The 20,150-nt window shown below is 39.7% G+C and overlaps 1 protein-coding gene and 1 long non-coding RNA gene across 22 annotated transcripts in view; both read right to left on the bottom strand.

The window, feature by feature from the left end:
- The window catches only part of DAB1 (DAB adaptor protein 1), a 421,093-nt gene that overhangs the window by 80,461 nt on the left and 320,482 nt on the right, over window positions 1–20,150 (bottom strand). The window lies entirely within an intron of this gene.
- LOC137860412 (uncharacterized) lies at window positions 14,160–19,551 on the bottom strand. The gene is made up of 2 exons (XR_011098893.1): window positions 19,292–19,551; window positions 14,160–18,067 (listed from the first exon to the last, which is right to left on the bottom strand). It is a non-coding gene; the product is annotated as an uncharacterized lncRNA (long non-coding RNA).

Raw genomic sequence — 20,150 nt, 5'->3', positions numbered from 1 at the left:
TGACAGGGTGGGCCCAGGAGGGGGGTGGCACAACACACAGGGGTTCGCTTGTTAGTGCTTTTGCTTCTCTGCTAGCTCAGCGCTGGACATGGACACGAGCCCATGATGCCATGCTCCTGGCCGCCTCTCCTTGACGCACCGCTGGAGACGCAGCAACATCATACGGGAGAGTCCTACAGAGGAGCAGATGGTGCCATCAGCTGCAGATGAGAATTCTGCAACGCCCCACACTTGCTATATGAACTTGTCTATATGCCACCTTTTCTTAATAAAAGAACTTTTCTTAATAAAATGTAATTTTGAGAACCACTATGAATTGTGATGAAGTATCGTTTAGCTGTTTCCTGCTGATTTCCTGTATGCTGTTCTCCGTTAAAGACCAATGGAAACTTAATAATACCCATTGTTCAGCCATGAGGCCATCTTTACACTTCAATCCCTTGTATGCATAAAATATTAAACTGCTCCTACACATGTCTAGAATTAATTTATTTGGGAAGAACTCAAAAAGCTAGAACATTCTATCTTGAAAATAAAATGAAACTGGAAAACCAACCCACAAAAGGTATTGTTATCCCTTCACACTTTCACAGAATCACAGAATTTCTAGGTTGGAAGAGAACTCAGGATCTTAGAGATCTTAGAAATCATTAAGATTTCCTTCTTGAAGGAATATATTGCTGCTCTAAAGCCCGTACAGTAAATACTGTCCCCTTGTCCTATTCTTTCTGTTCACAGAGATATACAGAACCAACATCACTACCAGCGTTGGCTTGCACAGGCTCCTCCTGCAAAGCTAAAGAACGGTACAAGATGTTTCTTAATAAAAAAGCAATCACAGGTTAAGCTAGCACATCACTGTTAGGGTCAATGTACATATATTACACAGCCCAGACTAAACCGAGCCACATAACGATGATACCACAGGAATCCATGAAAGCCACACTTTTGTAAGAAGACATAGAATAGAGAAATAGTGTAGAGAAATCATCACCTCTTGCGTTTTTGACCCTTCCCCAAGTATGTGCAGAGGAGTGATTTTGTGTTTTAGCTGGAAAAAAATGTTAGGTAATCAGTCTTCCTAAAATTGATTACATTCTTGCTAGGATCTCAAAACACCAGCAATGAACTGTGAGTATCTGCAAGCAAACAAGTAGCCAAACAAACGCCAAAAGCACAAATGAGCCAAGTGTGAGATCCTATAGAATTTGAAGTTTCTGGGCTCCAACACATTCCACCAAAACACTTGCCCAACCATGGACCAAAGTTGCTGAAATTTATGCTAGTAACTCCTTGGAGCTCTAGTCACAGATTTTGTCCCCCCAAAATGAACCAAACTTAAGTCTAGTTTTATACACCTGTATTTGAGAATTTTGGCCCAAATTGTCTTCAGCTTCTTCTTGTTTGGAAAGTCAGATGTAAGCACAAAAAAATAGCTTTAAAAAGAACAACAACAAGAAAAATAACAGAATCTGATTTTGAGTGGATAGTTTATGGCAAGCAGGAAAGAAAGTTTGGAGGAAAAAGCTATTTTCTTTTGCATTTCTATTAAAAAAAAAAAGAAATAACTTTGCCAGCTGTTGACACTTGGGTCAACCTTGCTAGTGTTACACACACACACCAAGCGGATAAAAAAAACTTGTCTCAAAACTATGGAACTGAAATTTCTAAAATACCATTATGGAAAAAACTAGAGAGTGTCTAGGAGCAAGAAAGAGTTCTTCCAAATGAAGAAACTCCTTTGGCTCTCCTTCACCCAGAGGACAGCACAGTCCATGCCATGAACTAGTGATGGACTAAATGTATGTTAAAAAATAGAATTATTTTAAGCACACTGAGGTCTTTTGGTGTGTTTGAACATGCAAACATCATTTCTTTCAATGACAAGTATCAGCTAAGAGCAACGTCTTAATGGTTTATTTAGAGCTCCTTAAAAATAAGGCGGCTGATGAGTGTTGCTGTCATAGTTCAGCGGTCACCCAGCTATTTCCCTTGATTTGTTTCCAGTCCTGCTCCCTCAAAAGGGATTAAACAGAGGTTAAAATCTCATACATGGCATTCCATTAAAAATATTAATAAGAGAAAACAAACAAAAACCTACAAATGAGACAAAAATGATAAATCTGAAACTCAGAGTAATGCTGACAGCATGCCTCAGGGAAATGCTGAGGCAGATGTTGGCACTGCCAGCTGAAAAAGATGAGAAAACCTTTTCCACTTTCAGCCCCCAGTGTGGGGCAGGAGGGAGAACATCTGGAGACATGACAAAATGCAAGGATAACAGTGGACTTTTCCGTATGTTTTCCATACTCACGAAGATATCCTGTTGATTTGCAGTAAATAAAATTCAATTCCAACAGCTTTCTCACCAACAATTTTCAACCTTACATCTTCATTACAGCAGAAGGCAGCTGTTAGCTAATACTAATAGCACTGTGACTCCGAGCACGTGTTCAAGAGTGCTTCCTGGGTCTGAGTCATGGTAACCAGCTTGCATTCATCCAGTTGTTTGAACATTTATACTTATTCCAACCTCTGATCTATTTTTCAGAATGAAAGTAAATCCATGACATTAATAGCCCATTCAAATACAACTTATGGCTATGTTTGCTTATGCACAAGTCCCATGTCAATTATGACCCAGATTAAGTAGGATAAAGTGCTTTCGGGATAAATGACTGGGAAAAATCATCAACCTGAAAATGATGTCAATATTTTAAACTGTGGTGGAAACTGCAAATTACTACAGACTACAAATTCAGCCATAAAAGCCCTAGAGCAGTATGTCCCATGAAAAAGCAACGCACATGCACGCTGCCCTATATTACGAGCCAGCCATCTGCAACGCTTGCTGCTCCTCAGTGAAAGTCCCGATCTCCCCTAATCTATGTTCATACTGGATTTCCAAATCCTGATGCTGCAACTTGCACTGAAAAACTTCCCCCTGGTTGGTAAATCACCATGTGACAAACACCATCAGTGCAGCTGATTTTATTGCCCTCACAGGATATGAGATTTACATAGGACAATGCTTCATTTGCACACTGGACACTGATAAGGAAGATTGTCCAGGCTCTCATCAACGTCTCATCATAAAAAAACAATTTATTTTTTTAAATGACAGTTCGTGAACAAGATCCTTTCTGTGTTTGAAACTGCATAAATAAGAGATGCCTGAGTTATGAGGCTGTAATTCTTCTTAAGCTGCAGAGGAGGGTGGGTACTAACATTAAACCACCAGACCGTGGTTTGTGTATGTGCCAGAAACCCATCTGGGAAAGTGCTGCCCCTTTTTGTTGGTGTAACAAGTGGGGTCCATCTTCTCCTGGCTGCAGACCCCGTGTTGGTGTGACCGCTGGCATGCTAGCCTTTCCCTGCCAGTGCTGTACTGTGTGCTGGAGCTTGGCTGTGCTCAACACCGAGAAGCTGCACCTCAAAACCTTGGGGTTTTGCTCTCAGCTTGCCTTCCTCAAACCAGAAATAACTTCTCAAGGACAGGGAGGTAGGAATTCACAAACAGACTACGCCGATTTTAAGGAAAACTGAAGCTTGAGGTCTCACATCATCACTAGACAACAGTTTAGAACACTTATTTATTGACAAGTACTTCTTTCCACAACACATTATTTTTTAAGATCCCATTTTAGATTTTCTTGGCTACAGAGACCACCACAGCTGCTGAAGCCACAAGGGTGAGGAGCTGATGCCCATCCCAGTTGCCCACCGTGCCCTGTGCAGGAGAGGTCTGCCCAGTGATCCTCATCAGACTACCAGCACCACTAAACCATTCTGAAATGAGTGGAAATTATTTTTTTCTATTAAACTTTTAAAACTTCAAAAACAATAGCAATTTTGCACTCATTATTTCTAATCATTTGCCTTCATAAATTGCTTTTCTCAAAGCTAATATCCCAAGCACTTGTTTGCAATTGAACACAAGCATCTTACTGTCCAAAATGAAACCAGACTTAATTCTCATGCCCCACACTGAGAAAAAACATAAAGGCAAAAAGAACACCAGTGCCCCACAAGTTCTATTTAGAAAGGTGATCACTTCTAATTAGAAACCATGCCACTGTTGACACAGGCAAAGAAATGTTTAGTTTGCTGCATATAGATTTATAATCCTCAGAGGCCCTGTAAATGTAAATGTATGACTAATTACTTCATCTACTTCTGTATATGTCATAGTTCCCCTTCAAGCCATATGCATTCCAGCTGGAGCCACTGCTCCTGCCCAAGTGGAAGAACATGACCTTTGGTGCAGCACCAAAATGTTGCATTTGGACCTCCAGCAGCCCCAACGAGCACGAGAACTCCCCAGAGCTCTTCTGAGCTTCCATCTGAAGTAGCGAGAGCCGCATCATCACAATCGGGTTTAAGGTATTTTATCTATCTCAGTAAACCTACTGTGAAAGTAATAAATGAGGCTTTATATGTGTTCAATCATTTTCATTCAAGGCAATCTACCTTAAGATGCCTTCATCAAGCCAGAGCCAGAGTTGAACCCCGAACTCTGAGTACTCAACCCAAGTTCCTCAAGTGCCTTCAACCCCAAGATGTGACTGAACAACTTCTCAAACCCCTCTTATACAGCCCAAGAGGAAAATGAGCCACTGCAGTGAATCCAGCTCTGAGCAGCCTGTGCTGAGCTCTCCCCAGCAACTGTGGGCCCAGCCCAGGGCTGCTGGTTCTGTGGTGTGAATCTGGAGAGCTGCATTTGTATGAGGTTAGCTGACTCCATGTAATGTAAATGCAGACTAGAGCTCACTCCAGATTTCCTTCCAAGGCTGTGAATTTTGGTGGGGGCTTCAGGAAGCCTTACTCTTGGTACAAGTCAAGGACGGCGCTTCCTTTCAGCTCCTGGCCCAACAGAGCACCGAGCGAGCTGTGCATTAATATGCTAAGACATCGAGCAAACTCTGCTCATTCTCCCAGGGGGGTTGTAAGTGAGGGTATTTCATAAACACAAAAAAGAAAATAAACCACAGCATCACAGCAGTAAGCACACTGTTGCTTTTTCTGTATGTTCTCATAGCACACTCCGCATTCCTCACAGCATCCGGCAATCTAAACCAATAGCCCTGGAAATGGCTATATCCTTTATTTAAATGTGTAAAGCCCTCAAGGCATAATCTGAATTTCTTGATTTTATGACCGTAAAATATATAATGATATTATCACCAAAGTCAATAACATGCTCCTGGCAATCAATTCACTGAAGAACGACACAGCACCGTCTTTTTTTCTCCCCCCTTTTCTAACTAATAAACTGTCAAAGTTGCATTCATCACACATTCAAATGATAAACCTGAAATAACACCGCCTTACATCTCGCCGGGCTGCAAAACAATCATATACGCACTTACAAACAGCCTGCATCTTCATGGGGACAATTAGCATTTTTATAGCAGCGCCGTGCAGGAGAACACCGAACAGAGCACTGCAGTGCAGCGTGACCTCCAAGGCACCGCGCACACTGAGGACTGGTGGATTAACTGCTAAAAAAGAGAGATTTCCTCTTAGCAGTGCTTATACATGCCCCTATACCCACATATATGTTTATCCACACTTTTGTGTATTTGCACAGATGCGTGCACACGCTGTGCACGGCTCCGTTCGGGAACAATTATCTGAAGAAAATTCGCCGTAATTTTAATCAACTACATATTTCCCCAGGAAAGAAAAAAAAAAGTACAGCAGCAGGTGTTAAAGAGAAAATATACATAATTATAGGTACCTTTCAGTACAACAAGCAGGTCCTGAAGGAATCAGGAACAGCTCAGCCAGGTTATTCTCCTTGCTGGCTCCATTTTCTCGATGGCTGCCCAGAACCACAGGTCTGATGCCCAAGGCCCAAAAACACCACAGAATGGATTTTGTTATCAAGATCACAGCACCCTGGGAGCACAAGTACTCTTTCACAGGCATAACATATTTCAGAGCAGTATATCTACACCAGATCTTAAAACTAAAACTAGTAATAATAATAAATCCAAATTTTCCTGTTAATCTCATTTTTGAACTTCTCTGTCACAGGTAGAAAACTCCAAGCTGTCAGATTGTGTTTGCCACTGAAGACTTTGGGAGGACAACTGCACAAAAACGCTGTGCTGCACCTAGGAATCTGATACCAAAATAAAACCTTTTCACTTTTTTAAGGTAACAGATTTTAGAAGAGAGAACACCTAATATCTAGCAGTGTGCGTGCACACAGTTTAATTTCTGGTGTCACCACCTGTGTTCTCTTCCTCTAACAATGTTCCTTGAGTAAATTTCTTTTACAATTAGTCATTTTCAAGGAAATAAGTACGTCCTTTCTTTATAGGATCCTACCGAAAACTTTTGCTTACAGTGTATGAGTGCAACTGGCATGTGATGGATGCAAACTTTTCCCTTCACCACCCCACAGGCACGCTGAAATGTCTGCAGTCCTGGAGTACTTTCAGCTTACCTGACCTACCTCCGTGCTGTAGGGTCAACAAGAGAACTCTGTTGGTGTCTATTACATTAACAAAGTGGTGTCTCCACAGTACAACATAAAACTTCAGCAAACTATCCTTTAAATTTCCTTCTACCAAGAATCCTACCTCCTCCTAGGAGCTGCCTGTGCCCAGCAGTGCCAGCGGGAGCACACGAGCCCCTAACACAAGGCAGCTGAGGGAAGCCTCCCTCCTGCTCCAGTGGTGCTACCGTCCTGGTGGTGCCTCTGCTCAGATAAAGGTAAAATGCCCACTTTTGACAGCAACACAAACATTTTAAGACAGAGTATTTCTTTTTGATAATGATAAACCGTTTAAAGAGGTGAAACAAAATCTGCTCTGCAAGCTCAAGGAACATCCATTACAGTTAAAGCTAAAAACATTACCTACTATTTTAAACACCAATAAGGGCTCTCCAGGAAAACTCAATCATCATTCAGCCTATCATCTCAGCAGTATTTCCCAATTGTTAGCACTGCTATTCACTGTAACCTCCAACTGAGAGATTTTATGGCTCCTGGCATTATTAGCCTGTGAATTACGGTACTTGAAGACACCTACACAGTCTCACTCTCAGAACCGAGTTTACTATATAAATAAGATGTTTCCATACTATTTGCTGCCTTTGATCAGAGCTTTATGAGTAGAGATGTCATTCACAAGGTGACAGCAACTGTAGCTGTCAAGTTTTTATCCTAACATTTTGTGCTCTACACGAGCTAGGACAAAACAAGACATATGTTTTACCATCTCCAAAGCAAAGCACGGAATAGATTAAATTATTTCTTTATAGTGCAAAGAATTATGTGGGAGTATGGCAAAAGAAGAATTCAATTATTTACAGAGAAGGCCTCAGTATAAAATAATGTTTGATTAAACTTCTGGACAAATCTCAGTGCTAGAGAGTCCAGGGCGAGCACGCCGGAGCTGACAGTGACTGAGCACCCACGCTCCGTGGGCAGATGACAAAGCACTCATTTTAGCTTTAGCCAGAAGGCTCACTGATCAATTTTATTTTCTTAGATAGTCTGAGATGACAGTACACGGGCACATCGTCAGACGCAGAAATGACCAAAAGCTGAATGTAATTAAACTTCCTTTCAGCCCCTGTACCATGCAAGTCTTCATAAATCTTGGAGAGCCATTTTGTAAGGCGCCTTTCCACAGGCCAGAAGCAGGAGCTGCCAAAATCCCAGGCTCTACTCTGGTAGAAACTGAAAAAAGACACTGCAATAAAACTGCGTTTTGGGTACCGGCCTTGTTCAGCAAGCTCTAGGGAAGAAAAAAAAAATGAAGCAAGGAAAAGTTGGTGTGCCCTTTTCTGTTTAGGAGATGAAAAATTAAAATTATGTTTTCTGTGCAACTAAAGGGGAAGGGAGAAAACATTTTTGCGTGTGTGAATTTTCCTCTTTAAAAGACAAGACAGTTCAGCAAACTTTGCCCAGCTAGCGTTTCAAAGCTTAGGTAAATGTTTAAATCAAGTAGACATCAAAATGTCAAGTAAGAGTAGCCCTTGGGAAAACAGGGTCATCGACCAGTTTGCTCCTTACCCACTTGCCTGGATCTCAGTACGGAAACGCGTGTTTCTGAGAGAGATGATTTTGATAAAAGGTGATTGAAAATGTTTGCTCCATCTCTGTATTTCTGTGATTTTGATTTCACAGTGATCCTTAATTAGTACTAATAAGCAAACTGAATTTTTCAGGTGCACAGTAAAAGCCCAGACTCACTGAAAACAAAGGGATGCATTACGGCTGCATTAATATGCCCCAGCAAAACAACCAGCAGATATTATCTGCTGCCAAAAATCTATAGAGAAGACTCCAGAGCAGCAAGGAGAGGCTAGTCTAAATGGAGCTGTTCAGTTATGCCAGGATGTGTCGTTTCCCAACCAAATCAGAACTGGCTGGGGAAGAGGAAACCGAACTCCAAAGTCCACTGCAGCAGCTGAAAAGGTAGCCAGAACTTGAAAAGCTGAGCATTTAAAGATGGCACTCTAAATAAATATTTTGGTACGTGACCAAGTATCAGTTTGTTATCTTGTTTTTGAATCCCTGACTCTTTAATTCTTCAAGCACCAGAAGTGCTCAGACCTTATGAAAACAATCAAGCCACTTTTATATATCTACCTGTATCTGGCTTTAAAAATACAATTTTCAGGAACAATTTTAATTAGACTTTAACTAATCCCGGACTCAAGACATTTCACGCACTTACACGCAGTGCCCCAAAATCACATCGAGACACGTAAATTCACAATTAATACTTCAAAGCATACAAATATATTCTGTTGATGAGTTTATCAAAAATTTAGTTTTTGTTATGTATAAAGACAGAAAAAGGGTGAAGAATCAGTTCACTTCATACAAAGGCCAAATTCTTGTGCTGCTGTATGATAAATGTTAATTCTCTGAGTGTAAAAAGAGCAAGTTAAGAAAAGGTTATGCTCCGATTAGCATCCCCGAATTTCTCACATGTTCAATAAGAGAAAAATCTTTTTATTCACGATAACTAATTACATACATGAAAGTCACCCAAGAAAAGAGCAATAGCCCCAAACAACTAAAGCTGGAGGACAAAGACATTATTCAAGGATTTAAACTTTACTCTTTTGCCAGCACTGTGGATTCCCAATGCAATGGTGCTCTGTGCACCCACAGAAATGGCACTCGGGGCAAAGTGGATGAAATCAGGACTGTGTGCTAGGGCTACCTCGGGATGCAACCCTTCTCCTTGAGCCATCCTCTTTGTCCATGGAGAGGGCAGAGCCTACGCTTCTGCTCCCTGACTGGCTCCCTCAGAAGGGAATTAGGTATCCACATTACAAAGCCTCTTCTGGTGCAGGAAAAAGGGGAAGAATGAAAATGACATGTTAAAAACACACAGTAAGTAGATTTATCGGAATTACCCTATGATGATGTTAATTCAATAAGAGAAGCAGCTGCTATTTGTTTTCTACAGGCAAACAGAAATACCAGTATTTGCCACATGGCAGTCAACAAGAAAACAAAGCGCTAGATCCCTGTTGAAATTGTTCACTTTTTGCAATCCAATGTTTCAGGAAGAAAATTATTTTCATTTTGGCCTCCCACTGCCTCTGCAACATCAGAGAATGTCTCTCCCTGTTGGAAAAACAATAGGAGGCAAAGAGAAAAGCAGCTTTTTTCCTGAGACTTTGGGCTAAAAAACGCCATCAATTTCAAAATTACAACAGTGGCAAAGTGCTTCTTTCAATCTGGTCCTTTCATTTTTGCCTCCTGCTGCCGTTCCTATTGTCAAAGCAGCAGCAGGAGGCAGAAATGAAAAGACTACTGCCGGCAATCACCCTTGGGCAAAACGTTAATAAGAAGTGAAACACCCCTGCACCAAAGCAAATTCCAGAGGTAAGAGACTGGGGTTTGAGCTCCTCGTGTGCCATGGAGGACCAGCACATCAGGATAACTCCTGTTTCTGGAACCAGCTGCTCAGGAGCCAGTGTTTGGGGCGCAACTCGGGAAACTGAGAATGAAACTGCATTGCCAGAAAAGTCATAAAATGCAACAAAGCCAAACCACCACCATCAAAACCCGCCGGATCACTGCAAGGAACAGGAAAGGAAAGTACTCAACTGGGAAAAGTTGGAGTCATTTTTCAAGACCTTGGGTAAAGAGGTTGGGCTGTAAGGGCCTGAGGAGCGAGCTCCCTGCCAAGCTCACCTCTGGTGGTTGAGTCCAAACCGCCTGTTGGTTTGCCAGTGGAAACAGCATAAAAGGCCAAAGCCAAGTGCTTTGTGCTCCCAGAATTTGTATGAAGTTCAACATTTTAACAAATTTGCTAGCCGTGAATACCAGTTCAGTATCTATAGAATGGGGTGACCAGAATGAAATCGCTAACAACCTTCCCCCAGAGCACCCTGCACAGGAGCAAGAAGCTCTTGAAAAGGGTGATGGTAACAAACCAGCCAAATAACCACCTCTGTCCCTTGCCCTTTGGTGGAGTTTCCCAAGACCCCAGGCTGCAAATCGGTGTCCTCCAAACCTCACCGATTTAAAACTGATACCCTCGCTGCCTGAAAAACTCTACCAATAAAGTTCAGCATCAAAGAAGAGGAGGAGGCTTGAAAGAGAAGACATTTGCCAAGGTTATACATGCATTTCTACTACCTTTGTGGTAATAAGGGTTCATTACAGGGGAGTAAAATCATTTTTCTCTGAAGGCTGGGGGAGAAAAAGTGTGCACAAAGTTGATCTATAGAAGTTCTTCAAAAATGGAAAAAACAGCTGCTGAAAAGAGGAGCTAATGAAGCAGAATATGATGTTACTCTTCACTGCATGAATGATACAAAAGAGGAGAGGGTTTTGTTCCCGGAAACAGGGACAAGACAAAGTTACCTTTCTCCCATTAAAAAGAAAAAGCAATGTTATTTCAAAATAGAAAGCAGTGCTGTGTCTTGTGCTAGAATTGAACAACAAAAATTTATGAAGCCTGAAAACTACATTCTGTGCAAAGTGCACCTAAACTGTTTAATCACTTGTGTTGTTATTCTAAAATAAAGGAAGATAACTTCAGAAAATACATATAAATTAAAAAGGAGGTAAAGACTGTTTCATTCTTTGGTCTGAGTTTTGTATTGACTTAACCTGTACAAAACCCTTATCATATTAACTTTAAGGACATGCAGATAAAATCAGCCTGCTGAAATCAACACAGGCATTAAGAACAGCCTTGGGGAGAATCTATCATTAAAATATTGCCAGACTTCTAAAACATTATTATTCCTTGTGCATCCATTTATTTTTTTTTAATTATTATTTTTTTGATCATCTTCTGAAGAGCTTAAGATCTGTCTACTTAGTGAGATCCTCCAGTTATTTGATCCCTGGTACCATGAAGCTTTTCTGGCCATTTCTAACACTAACAGTATTTTGCAAGACTGTGCTGAAAGCATTGATCAAATGCTGCACAAGTCCTCTTTGGGCTGCAACCCAGTGCCTTCTCAGTAACTTGCCTACAACTTACCCATTTACGAACAAAATCGACCATGTCTAATCTCCATGAAAAAAAATAAATACACAAACCAAACCAAGCAACAGACAAGTAATTTAATGTCTGTATGCATCTTAGGGTATTCTAGGATAGGGCATTGCTCTGCCAGGTTGGTGTGCTATTAGGTAGGGGACTCTCAAGCATCTGTCATGCAAAGTAGGTCAATTTCTAGCCATATAATTCTGATTATATCAAAATATTTATTCATGAGCTTCCTAATTCAACATACTTTGAGTAAGTCATATTTATGTAATAAAATAAAATAAAATACATCTAAATTATGGTTGCAGCTTCAAACACTCTGGTAATCCAGAGACATGGATAATGTTTTTCCCTTGTAACATACTGGGTATTAACAGAATTGGATTTATTTCCTCTTTGCTACTATTTTTAATCAGTTTCCCAAGGAAATTGTTGTTCTGGTGAGAGATTCGGACTGACACCAAGCTGGGAGAAAAGCTGCAGGTAACGCTTCTGCAGTGACGGGGAGATGGAAGAGTTCAGTACCCACCAAGGCCATCTATTATGAGGTGATCATATAAAGACAGGAGCAAACAGCACCTCAGAGGCTTTCAGTGCTATTGCAGGAAAAGAAAAGGTCTCCACGGTCACATTTTTCCTCATTCCACCGCACACTCCCACAGCATCCAGACCGTCTGGGGGCTTTCCTTTTCTTCTACCCATACTCGCTTTTATCAGAAGCCCCACATTGGATTCCACTTTTTGCCAACCATATCCACATAAAATACCCTCTAAACCTTAGCCCTGGTAGAAGTAAAATCTTTTAACTTTCCTCCCCAGTTACACGTTGCCCAAGCCTACATTTCATCTCCCGGTACCGTGCCAGGAAATGCAACAGAAAAATGTATTTTGCTATCATTTCTAAGCTAGATGTGATGAACATAATTCTTCACTTGACTATGTTTTCTTTTATGCCATTCTAGCAATGTCTGAGTAAGCCAAAATGAAGAGAGAGTCCTTCGAGCAATGACCACAACATGAGGCAAAAGCCATAAGGGCTACATGCAGGTTCTCCTCCTAGGTCACATGAAATGGCACAAATACTTCTGTAACATACAGGAATTTGGCTTCCAGAATAGAGAGGAAGGAATGGCTTTAACTTTCTGCAGTCAAGAAGTTGTCCCTGGCCAATAAAGATACACAAGACCTTCTGATACTCTTTCACCTTCATATTTCAACAAATCGTCAGGTTGCCTTTAAACAACCAAGATAGAAAGGCTGCATCCAAAAAAAATCATTAAAGAATGAAACTCTGCATTGCGTCAGCCATGCAGCTACTTTTACAAGCTTTGAAAAAATATATATATATTAAAAAACAACCACATTTCTGGCCACCCTGAAATACCAAGAAGCTGTATATAGCCCTTGACAGTTTACTTCTCTGGCACTTCCAGGATCCAGACAAAGACCTGTGCACGTTACAGCCATTATTCTCACATTTCCTTGAGGTACCACATATGCACACAGCTATAGTTTGTCAAACACCTTTTTAGTCAAAGAAAAAAAAAAAGAAAAGAGGGTATTCATACTTTTAAATGCTTTCAATTACCAATACCAAATATTATTTTTCTGCGGGGGTAATCAAACCGCGATCTGTGTTCCCTTTGTCTGGCTGCTTCTCATGCTAGGATTTAAATGCTATGTTTTGTTTCATCTTTAATAGTTTTCCCTTAGACCTTTCTGATGGAGTCTGCAGGCATTCAATATAATCTGATTGTTGATTATGTCCGTAGCAATTATTTAAATGCCTATTGGACTGGCTTGAAAGAATCACACCAGTCGCTAATAAGACTAATCTCAGACCAACCATTTCAGAAAAAATATTTTAAAATTTAAATGCCAATTCTGTCTTAGCCACCTTCCTACGTGATACCACAAAAATAAAATCTATTTGACATTAAAAACATCAACACTGAGCCTGAAACAGCAGATTAAAATATGAATTCATATGTCAAAAATATTTATATTGTACAGATTTTATGGTTAAAAGATTACTGATATATAAAAACTTTATATTTTAGGAAACCCAACATTAGCATTGCACAAGGAAAGTTACAGCAGACGGTATGAGAAAAACTTGATTCTTGGGATCACATTTTTTGAGTTTGACTTTGTTTCAAGCTATCTGATCTCACCTTTTCACAAATCTCAGGGAAAAAGAAGGCAGTGGCCACCTGAATGGAATGTCCCAGGAAAATCCTGCACCCTTTGACCATGCTACAACCGTGCTGACACAAGAAAATTGATGACACTTGGAATTAATTCAAAGACAAACTCTAGAGTACAAGAAGATCAAAGTCTTAGCATGTTCCAAGGATTCCACATGTAAGCCAGTAAAACATGTTTCTTTCTGTATAATCCAAGAATCAATGGATACAGATATTTTTCCAAGCTTGCAAGAAGGCTTGAGAGCTCTTGCTCGCTTCATTTTTAAAGCAAGTGTGTGAATGTTCAAATGTATGAAAGTGAGACTTCTCAGGCTTATTTAGCTTATAACTACCTTGTCCAGTAACATTTGCTTATCAGCTGGTGAGGAGGTGCCTTGGTCAGGGCTGAGCAGACTGAACATCCTTCGGAATAATGTCGCTGTAAAGCTCATCAAAGGAGTTAATAATAGTAGACAAAACAAGATTCATTTAATCAGCTCTGTATTTCTCTGATTATAACAAACAAAGAAGCAGGATTATATGACAATTTCCAGAGCTTGGTAAACTTCAGCAGTGCCTTACAATGAAGTCTTGGCAAGAAACAAGTGAAACACAAAGATTTATCATGTTGAGGCTGTGTAAACAGTTTCCATTTATAGAAATGTATCCTAGCAACTCATGGAAATGGTTTTAAAAGACAGTTGGACAAATAATTTGGATGAAAAAAACAGATGTAATTGCTAAACCGGAGAGCCTGGTGGTCCTGAACTGGTCATGTAGCCACTTCTCAACTGTGATTCAAGATGCTGAGAAAAGAAGCACCAGGACAAACATATGCTTTAAAACTAACACCTGCAGGAGCGACCACAAAACAGTGCATCAGAGTCAGCAAAAATGAGCCTGTATTTTGTATTCCTTCCTTACTGATGTAGAAAAATATCGTTGGCTTTGAGTAGAATTGCCTGCTGGACATACACCTCTTGTTTTCTATCTGCTTGTTGTTAGAGATATGAGATGCAAAGTTGAATTTTATTTATCAGGTGTTCACTTGATTCCATTGTGAATCTCATTTTTTATCTCATTTTTCAGGAGAAAACAGAGAAGAGACTTGTATAATAATGCACAGACCTTGATTAAATGTCTAATCCATAATTCAATAGAAAGATTCTGCTGACATCACCAGCAATGAAAAAGGTTCATAAAATCTATCATGAATACAAAAGGAGCCTAAACTATATTTCAGGATTAGTATTCAGACTACAATTGCATATGCATTACCACCAATGGGGATAAACTATGCTTCTGTGTAACAGGTCACCTTATAAAATACCCCATAAAATACCCCAAGAAGCTGAAACACGACAAAGAGCACCCTGTTCCCAAGATGTAAACAGAGAATTCTTCTCAGAACACTCTCCATTTTATTGTGGAGGATTATTTTGCTTGCCAGCGACTGTTTACATGTAGACTACAGTACATGGCATACACAGAATAATTAACTATCAGGCTGTAAACTCAGATATTGTCGGGTAATGAGCTCAGTCACAAATCTTTGCAACTGCACTCCAAAGTGGTTGTAAATGGCAGCAGGTTCCAGCAGATGGGCAACAGACTGGTTCACAGTTTAGTGTTCACGGACTAAGCAAGGGATCCTTGGGAGAGAAAGAGCTGGGGCTGTTTTAGGAGTGAGGTTGTTTTCTAAGCCAACATTTACCATAAATTCCCCTGGGTAGTTTAGCTATCAGGAAGAAAGTTTATTATACTGAGCATCTAATGGAAAAGAAGATTCTTTTTTAACTAGCATAGAGACATAAAACTTCCTCAAAATTTACACTTAACAGTTTGCCAGAGGATATTTTTCCACAAGAAACATTAGTTAATTTTCAGTCTTGCATGGCATCTCGTATATACAAAGAGAGGCTCAAATAATTCTTTGGTTTTTCATTTCTCCAAAAAGTCAAGTTTTAATAATTGTGTTCTGATGTATGTCAGCAGATGAATTACCAAACCAGTAGTACACACAGCAACACGCTGTACATTTAATCTTGTTTTGTTTGATAAAATTTGCATTTTTTATGACATATTCTCCAAGTTACAAAAAAGGGGCCAGATCCAGAAATCTCTACTTGAGTCATACAGAAGGTGTCGTGGTCATTATTTTTGTAGGAATAAACTCACAGGTGTATTCCCAAAATGGTGATAGTGAAATGAGAGCCCACCTGTGTCTATATAAATTTAGTACTGTTTTTTCCTCCATGTCCATCGCTTGATATTATCAGCACAGCTGTTTTATTGCCCAGTAATTCAGTATCCTTGTATCTTTCAGTCCTTCATTTTTGTTTCTGCTGCTTTGGACAGTGCTGTACTGCTAACAAACCTCACTGCTTTTGTATTTCTCCCCTGCCTGGCTTCTGGTACTGGTTCACAATGACTGACATCACTCCTGTGACAACGCAAATGAAGATCATGGTTTTATTACTACTTCCCCCTTTTCCCAATTCATTTATTACTTCTGAACTTTAACACTTAGACTCATGCCACTTCTCAAGAAAAGGGCAAAAAATAACCCTATGAACACTAAACCAAAATCCAAGTGAGAAGTAGCACACCTAGCCCTGCGTCTCATTTATTTTACAAAACCTTAAGATCTTTTGTTCTAAATAGAGTTACTGACCTAGAAACATACACTCATCTCTGGAAATAAATCAAGATTCCTCCTACATTAATCTAATTGCACCAGTGGAAGCTAAGTAGTCCCTTAAGTAATTTAAGTTTCCTTATTTGAAGGGGAAAAAAATCAGACCTTCCCTATCCCTAGGAGTGTGTTTTGTAGAACAAGCCAGTTATGATTAATTTCTCTGTTTTCAGTAGTAAAGACATGTTCCCTTAAAACAGGAATAGGTGTGGGCAGACAGTCTGGGTGTTAGTGGGCATTCTGCTAACAAGTAAATAATTTAAGATATATAAAACAGTCTAGGTTATTTTTGTTTGTTTATTTTACTGTCAGTGCCATAAAGCTCCCCACAAATACTGATGACTTCTGAAATAATAGCCAAGAAATTCAGAATGTTTTCTTAGAGACAGCTCTAAAGAAAAAAAAATGGGAACTTCAAAGAACTAATGATCCTGTTGGTTTTCTCACCTCCTACTCCTGCAGTCACTAAGCTACTCTACAAAAGGGCAGCAGCACAATCATCAGAATCATCCCCCTTTTCTGGTGGTGACAGTATTTAAAAGGAAGGTGGAACCCTTGCTCTACACGCCAAGAAAAGGTGCAAACCCCTGGAGGATTCAGGTCTTTTAAGTAGAGGTAAATGTAGCTGCACAACCTTGACCTAGGTAGCCAAGGAGTGGGGGCAAATACAAACTCTTACAAGAAGTCCGCTCTCCCTTTTGGGAGTTTGATCTAAAAGTTCTTGTTCCTTTTTCAACATGGCTTAGGATTTAAATTTCAACCCCATCACCCAGGAAGGAGGTGTCTCTGTAGACAGAGGAACCTTCCCCCAGCAGCTTCAGAGACCCAGTTGTGGTTTAAGATTAAGGACAACAAGAGAATCTCGAATCACAGAGTGCTGGAGAATTTATTAGGGACAGTGATTTCTTGTGATCCCTTTTCCATAGGCAAGATGTTCCCTACAAATAGCTCTTTGTCTAGAGTAATTATTTGGGGATTAGAAAGCCTTTCCTCTCTGGAAAGGCTGGAAGAATTTGAGATGAGAACAAGGTTGTGATGGGCCTACGGGGGCAGGGACATCTTTTTGACTGTAATTTAATCGGCCTTGATTACAAGAAACATTTAGCTGTACATTGCTCAAGAATGTTTGCTACAAGTGTCCATTCAACAGGCAGCCAATCCATTCTGCCTAGCGTGCTTACAGTAAATGGGATCAGCTCAGATTTCCTCTACTTCAGCTCTTCCCCAAGAACCAAAGGAAGACATGATGGTACAGTATATGTGCAGTATATATACCCAGTACATGTGCTAAAAAAACGTGAAGAATACTCCTAAAAAACAGCACACAGACAAGAGTAGTGTTCTTGAAAGACACAGTCCTGATTTCTGCTTTTGATATACTCCAAATCAACACATCAGTGTTGGGAATAACTACTTGCTTAGACTATGGATATTCAGCTAGCATAGCAAATACTGATGCATTTCCATTGGATTAAGCCCTAAGCAGCACTGTAAAATTAGACTTGTGCTGGTATGATTGATCTGGGTAACATATCGGCTCAGCTCAGAGGACTTTCCTTCTCTGGGCTGGCACAGGAAGGAGTGCTGCAGAGCTTCTGCCTTTCTGCTTGTTTCATTCGGTCACCGACAGCACTTGGATGGAAGCTTTTGCAGCAGTGCAGACTACTCTTGATGAAGTGTTCCCAGAGTAATCATCTCTAAAGGAAGAGTAATTTATATTAGCTACTTTTTCTCGATATGCTGCAGCTGAGGGGACAACAATAAATAGTAATTATCTGTACTATTCCCAAAATACCACGTCTTGAAATTCCAATTATTTGTTCTCATGTATACTACGGCTCACCATTAGTGTAAATATTTCTTTCCACCATTTCTTTCAGTCTTTGAAAGAAAAGCCTATGTAGCGAAAATCTAAGGATGCAATGGAGTGAATATGAATAGCTTATTACTTCCGCAAAGTATCTTAATTATTGTAGGTCTTACTAATCCAGACAATTAAGGCTTGATTAGGCTAACGTTATTTTTCCTGTTCTAGTCATGTAGTTACATTTATTTACATCAAAAACCCTAAGCTGCATATACTTGAAAAGAAACCCACATAGTGAAAGAAATACCTAACTTGTAAGTGAATGAACAGGAAAAGACATTAGTCAGTGTTACTTATCAGAATAAATCCTGGCAGTTAACTGAATTTTCCGTATTCTTTAAACAAGCTGAAGCAAGCCAATTCCTGTAAGATCTTAGACCCTGATTTTAAATAGGTCTAAAAATAAGAGCAATGAAAATTACACTCTCTGTGCACACAATACAAATTAACATATTGCAAAATCACCTTCACTAAATGCAAACGAAGGATGAGGTTCTGATATGCTTACTTCAGTATTAATTTGAGTGTGCCTACTGATGAATTGAGGTGCTAATTAACTTGTAAAGCTATCAGTATCTGTATTAAACTGATTGGCTGCCTTACAGAAATCCTACGATGCTCAGAACATGTCAAAAAAAAAAAAAAAGAAAAAAAGAAAAACAAAGCTAAAAATATTTAGGTTCTCACTGTTTTGAGACATTGGTGTTTTTAAAAGCAACAGAAGGGAAACCCAATAGATAGGAACTGCTTTGCAAAATAATGAAGTGAATTAAATTAAACTATAGCCTGATGAAAATCAGTTCGGAAAACAGCATTAATGATGCTAAGAATGGAATATAACATCTCTCCAACTACATCACAGATTCAATAAGCACGCTGTGCACATAAAACAATGTAGTGCGTGCAATAAACATAAACCACCGTAAAAAGGAAAATGTGCACTTTATATTAGGCAGTATACGGAAACTTAGGCCAATTATGTGCATAAAATATCGGTATATGCTTTACATATACACAAAAATAAGCAAACAATGATGGCAGCAGATAGCCTTACCAATATGAAAAGAGCCCAAAGCTGATCAATAGGAGCTAATTGGAAAGCACGTGACTTAGCAGGTTCTTCCTTTGCTGAAAACCGTGGAATGACAATAACTTTTAGGGTTGCTGGCTCCACAATCTGGGATATAGGGAGCTTGGGGATATCACTGAAAAAGTAGTGATGAGCAATTACAGCACTGCTGAAGGGAGGAACCCACCTGTTACGAGATCATCTATGCAGCATATAGTGGTAATTAAAGACCACCCACACCAAATTTTAAACCTGGGTATAACATGGTTAATACTGAACAGAAGAGAGTAACTAGCGCAGAAATATATGGGGAAAACAATCAGCAGGGGGAAAAAAAAAAGCACAGAACTGTTAAATACAGATCCTTAAGTATCTTATTACATAAATAGTTAATTAAGAATAATTTACAGAAACGATTATCATTACCATATTAGCACTAATTGTTCTACACAGGAAGACAGCATTGTATAAAGCAGGATTGCCTGCCCGTTATTTCAGCACGTGGGAATGTCAAGGGACTTTCTTTGGTCTCTTTAATTCCTTTCCAGCCTTAATATCTCAAGATAGAAAGACTCTAAAACAAGTTCAAATAACGGGGGTTAACATATTAAACGCAGCACCTTCTTGCTTTTATTGAAATGAGATATTTTATTTAAAATATCCATCCTTTTTTCCCTTCCTTCATGAAAATACATCGCTTACAACCCTGCACAGGGAAATGTGTCGTTGCTAATACTGTACGGATAACGAGTAGCAGGATTATGTCCTCCTAAGTAAATATGAAGAGACATAATTATATCCACATGCGGTTTAAGTCTTGAGATTTTAGATCCAATGAAAAACT

This window comes from Anas acuta, chromosome 8 (genome assembly GCF_963932015.1).
Source record: "Anas acuta chromosome 8, bAnaAcu1.1, whole genome shotgun sequence".
NCBI lineage: Eukaryota > Metazoa > Chordata > Aves > Anseriformes > Anatidae > Anas > Anas acuta.
This window is presented reverse-complemented; position numbering and strand designations above follow the sequence as displayed.